Genomic DNA, 6,000 nt, shown 5'->3' with positions numbered 1-6,000 from the left:
TTGTTGTATCTTGGGATTTATTGCTTATATAGGTGTATGCGTATAGTTTTTCCACTACTGTTGGAAAAAATTTGTTAATTTTATCAGTTGAACATAGGTTTTTGACTGGGTTTATTTGATTTCATAATATGTTGAGTTTTGTTTTGTTTGATATGTTGAGTCCCAGGGAATGTATAATCCAGTATGGGTGATTTTTTCTGTGGATTTATGTTTTAAAGGCTTTATGGTTTAGTTGATTAAGAATAGATTTGAAGTTAAAAGAGTCCTTGAAAAAGGTTTTGTTTGTTTTTGAATTTCGCACAAAGCTACTCGAGGGCTATCTGTGCTAGCCGTCCCTAATTTAGCAGTGTAAGACTAGAGGGAAGGCAGCTAGTCATCACCACCCACCGCCAACTCTTGGGCTTCTCTTTTACCAACGAATAGTGGGATTATAACGCCCCCACGGCTGGGAGGGCGAGCATGTTTAGCGGGACGCGGGCGCGAACCCGCGACCCTCGGATTACGAGTCGCACGCATTACGACACTTACAAATTATATCCTAATCAAGCACGCCGCTTGGTTTTTTAAATGCTAACCAGGCCCCTTGAAAAAGGAGCCGGCTGATGTTGTATATTTAGAAAATTCCCGTGCTATATATTCACCTAGGTTGTAGTTAAATGATTCATAGGTCGACATCATGGGTTGTAGTAGACAATCAGGTTTGTGAGGTTTGGGGTGCTTTTTGGTTGTAGTGTGCGTGAGTCGGTCTTTCGTAGGTGAAAATAAAGGTTTTCTGAGAATTTTTTGGAATGTTGTAGAACTTACGAGAATTTTCAAGAACTTTCCATAGTAATATATATACAGTGGCTCACCACTCACCACTTCAATTTAGTTCTAGCTGCCTAAGTGAACGCACACAGATCTATCTGATTTTATCTGATGTTATCTTTGCCTTTGGGACAGCAGGAACACCGCAGCGCACTACAACAGAAAGCACTGGTCACAACGGACTGAGTTCTCTGTGGGGAGGCACAAGGTTAAGTGTGAGACACTAGTGGGTCTCCAGAAGGTGTTGTTCCCACCACTACATATAAAATTAAATCTTATGAAACAATTTGTCACAGCTCTTGATAAGGAGTTAGCAGCCTTCAAGTACCTTCGAGACTATTCCCTAAACTGTCTGAAGCCAAAGTTAAAACTGATGATTTCGTTGGACTTCAAATAAAGAAGATCCTGCAGTGCACAGAATTCCCCAAGAAGCTCAGTAGGGAGGGAAAACAAGCTTGGGGCAGCTTTGTCGCAGTGGTTCGAGGCTGCTCGGGCAATCACAAGGCCGAAAATTAGGTGGAACTGGTTTAGGCTCTGGTGAAGAACTATGGTAAAATGTGCTGCAGGATGTCCCTGAAAGTCCGTATCCTTGACGATCATCTTGATAAATTCAAGGACACATGGGAGCATACTCAGAGGAGCAAGGCGAATGCTTCCAACAAGATGTACTGGACTTTGAACGCCGATACTTAGAAGCGTGTAACGAAAACAAGATAGGAGACTATATTTGGGGGCTGATACGTGAAAGTGATTTAGATTACAGTCGCAAATCTCGAAAAACTACTCACTTCTAAACATTTTTGTATAAATTTAATATAAATACATGTAAATCTTGATTCATTTATTGTTCTATTTACACCTTATGTAAATGAAAATGAGCAAATTTGCTCGTTATTACATAGGTTAGAAAATAGGTTAATTTCTAAATTTCATTATCCTGGTCAAAAAAGCAAAGTTTGAAGGGAATAACGGCCATTTTCTATAGTTTTACAGCATAAGAAATTAAGAAATAAGACATACTATCCAGGAACAAAACTTGTGTTACAAAGTGTTATGTTTTGTTCTTGTCCAAAGCTGTGTTGTTTCGTATATATAACTGAAAATTAAAGCCTTCATATTTCTATATAGGCCAGGTGGTTACGGCGCTCGACTTGCAATTTGAGGATCGTGGGTTTGAATCCCCGTCACACCAAACATGTTCGCCTTTTCAGCCGTTGTGACGTTATAATGTTTCGATCAATCCCACTGTTCGTTGGTAAAAGAATAATCCAAAAGTTGGCGATGGTTGGTAATGACTAGCTGCCTTCCCTCTAGTCTTACACAGCTAAATTAGGAACGGCTAGCGTAGATAGCCCTCGTGTAGCTTTACGTGAAATTGAAAAACAAACTAAAGAAACGAGCCTATTCCATGTTGTCGTTAAATACGTTTATCGAAATTGGTTAAAGCCATTAGAATTAGAATAAAATAAGTTTACTTATTAGTTGGTAGTTGTCGTTGTTTCTCATTACAAAGCTACAGAAAGGACGACTTCGTCAGGATCTTGGAGGGTGAAATCTGAAAAAATCACCTTAATCTCCCTCCCGCATGGAAGTTTTTTTTTCAGATTAAATTAAGATATTGATATTAATTTAAAATCACTGTGTAATCTCAGTACTCCTATTAGGAACATGTCCGTTCATGTTCGACGTTCGTCATTTTCACTGATATACACTTTGCTGTATTCGTCCATATACTCCGCCCACCACTGGTTTTGCAACATGTAGCGAACTCACACTATTAGAAACCGGGTTTCCACAGCTCGTTGTGTGGCTTTGTGCTTAATTCCAAACAAGCAAAAACCACGTCACCAGTGCGTGTTCATTTTGTTGGTATATCTTACACGTATTGATATATATAAACTCTTTCTAATACACGATATATACGTTTCATAAACGATGAATTGGGTAAGTTTGTTGTTTGTTTTTGAATTTCCCGCAAAGCTACATGAGGGCTAGTTGCGCTTGTCGTCCCTAATTTAGCAGGATAAGAATAGGGGAAAAGCAGTTAGTCATCACTACCCACCGCCAAATCTTGGGCTGCTCTTTTACCAATGAATAGTGGGATTGACCGTCACATTATAACACCCCTACGGCTGAAAGGCAAAGCATGTTTGGTGTGAAGGGGATTCTGGCAGAAGCCTAAGAGTGGGTGGCTAATTGTTATACTTAGAATACATATTTAGGGACGAGAGAATCGGAACCGCTAATTGTAGCGTTCTAAATCCGAAGACTTACCGATCTTGGACCCGAAACTTTCTGGTAAGTAAGATCTTTTTTGCCAGAAATCTGCCGTCGGCAATGGATATGACGGACAACGGATGATTGAAATGCTATAAAACACTTTTCATGTTATTTGTTAGCTCTAGTGGACTAAATAAAGAATGTAGTGTTATAAACTACAACAGGCCTGATACTGATGACTACAGTTTTCCAATCTATGCAGTTTAAGGACAAGCGTAGGTTATTTATTACACCAGATATTGCGTGCTCGTCAAAAATGTTTAATCGGTGTGACAAAATCGATATAAAGACTAATATAATTTATATCAGGGTTTTATGTTTGTTTGTTTGTTCTCAATTTCATACCAAGCTACTCGAGGGCTATCTGCACTAGCCGACCCTAATTTAGCAGTGTAAGACTAGATGGAAGGCAGCTAGTAATCACCACTCACCGCCAACTCTTTGGTTACTCTTTTACCAACGAAAAGTGGGAATTACAGCAAATTATAACGCACCCACGGCTGAAAGGGCAAGCATGTTTGGTGTAACGGGGATTCGAACCGTCGACCCTCAGATTGCGAGTCAAGTGCCTTAACCTCCTGGTCGCGCCGAGCGTCAGAGAAACTAACAGACGTTTTCCAACAAAAGTGAAATAACATTTCGAAGCTCCTCATAATTTGAACACATGGTTAAGTATAATCATTTCTTTGGTTTTTCAGACGTAGAAATAACTGGCAAAACAATATAAATCGTATAAAATTAAGGAAAGTTTTCTTTATTGAAAAAACAAAAATTAAAAAACAAAAATATTACATTAACAAATATGCAAGTTTGGGTTTATATATTTATCTTTATTTTTGCTCTCCTCACTTAAACGTTGTTGATTTCTGTTACATCATTTTGATATTGTAACACGTGAGAGATTTCATTCTTACTTAAAGCATCCCAGATGAAGATACTATATAGACCTAAAGTAATGGTTCAAAAAAGTTTTTAAATACGTTTATTCGATTACCGTTACTGAATAACTCATATTGTTTGAGTTTGTTTAAACGTCAGTGCGAATTGTTCTGTTACAACAATTATGGTGAAACAATATCTTACAGGAACTTACAGACGGTATTACTATAACAATAGAATTCTACCTTTAATTTGAAAATAAAAGCTTATGTGAAAGAGAGTTACTTGTAAGCAGTTTAATAATCTTATTCAAATATGGGAAAAAGAGATAAATATACAAGGAGAAAGTTTCAAAAATGGTTTTGGTGTTTAATTCCATCTTGTTATGTGGTTTCTTCCCTTTCATATGGCCTAACGCGCGTAGGTACTCACTAAGCCTTCATTTGTGAGATAACCCTATTTCTTAGTTATGCCTTTCTTCTTATTATTATATATATTAATATTATACATTATCATTTATCTTCACAATTCATAGTTTATCGCATGGTTTAATATCACGGCTGAAAGGGCGAGCATGTTTGGCGCGACGGGGATGCGAACCCGCGACCCTCAGATTACGAGTCGCACGCCTTAACACGCTTTTATATATTTTTGTATATAAAAATATATTTTATTTTTGTAATTACGTGAAACAATATTTTCTATCAAATACTACAGTCATTTCTTGTCACACCTCTACACATTTTGTCTGTTACAAGCTTAAAGAAAACAACATTAATAACATTAGGGCATTCTTATTTTCTTTCTCGAATGAAATCATCGTGCTCGGTTTATCTAATTTCTGGGTCTACAAGTTTGCTGTGCCAATATGGTGGTATTGTACTAGCTTTTTTGAAGCAGACGAATACACTTTATAAATTTTGTTAACATATTAAAGAAAGCGATAAACTTTGAGGAATTAATAGACGACCTAACCAACATCTTTCAAAAAGACTAATATATTTATATCTCGTTTTTTTATTAATGAATAGTGGGATTGACCGTCACGTTATAACGCCCCCACGTCTATAAAGGCGAGCATGTTTGGTGTGACGGAGATTCAAACCCGCGACCTTAATATTACAAGTCGAGTACCTTAACCACTTGGCCATGCCGGGCCCATGATTATGTGCGCGTGCGTATATGTGTTTCTTATAGCAAAGCCATATCGGACTATCTGCTGTGTCCACCTAGAAGAATCGAATCCCTGATCTCACCGTTGTAAATCCTACAACTTACCTCTGTCCCAACAGGGTACATATTTGATTAAAAGCGGTCACTTCTTTAATTTTTCAGATGTTTAAATCAATGGGAAAAAAGACAATATTCATGGTAGACAAAATTATATTTCCATGTATAAAAACCCTTACATTAAGAAATATATTTTTAATGACAATATTTCTTCCATTTTTTTTTGTTTAGCTATTGTCAATTTCTGCTAAATTATTTTTTATATGCGTAATATTATTCTAATACTTCAAATGACTCAGTAGTGAGTCTGAAAGCTTGAAACGCCAAAATACGGGTTACGATATTCGTGGTGGACACAACTCAGGTAGCCCATTGTGTAGCTTTGAGCTTAATTCCAAACAAACAAATAAAATACTTTATACTATTAATTTACTTTATAGCTGCTTTGGAAAACTCACTTGTGTAGTGATAAAATGTATCACTGAATAGTGACCTCCTAAAAACGTATTTCATCGCTTCTCAGTATGAACAAATGCGTTAAATCAGTTGCAAAGAAAACAGAAAAATCGTCAATATTACCTGTATAGCTTTAAAATAGAGGACAAAAAAAGTTAAATACGTAATGACTGAAAACTGACCCCAAGTTTGTTATAAAATATAAATTAAGAATTTCTATCATTCTTCTCACCTTTATTTCATCGACTAGGTCCCCATGGTGTATATGGAGTGATTAGTTTTCCTTACTGTTTATTAGTCCTTAGTTTTACGACTTACTCTTTTTTCAGGACTTGGAGTTTCAACTGT

This window comes from Tachypleus tridentatus, chromosome 11 (assembly GCF_004210375.1).
Source record: "Tachypleus tridentatus isolate NWPU-2018 chromosome 11, ASM421037v1, whole genome shotgun sequence".
NCBI classification, from domain to species: Eukaryota; Metazoa; Arthropoda; class Merostomata; order Xiphosura; family Limulidae; genus Tachypleus; species Tachypleus tridentatus.
This window is presented reverse-complemented; position numbering follows the sequence as displayed.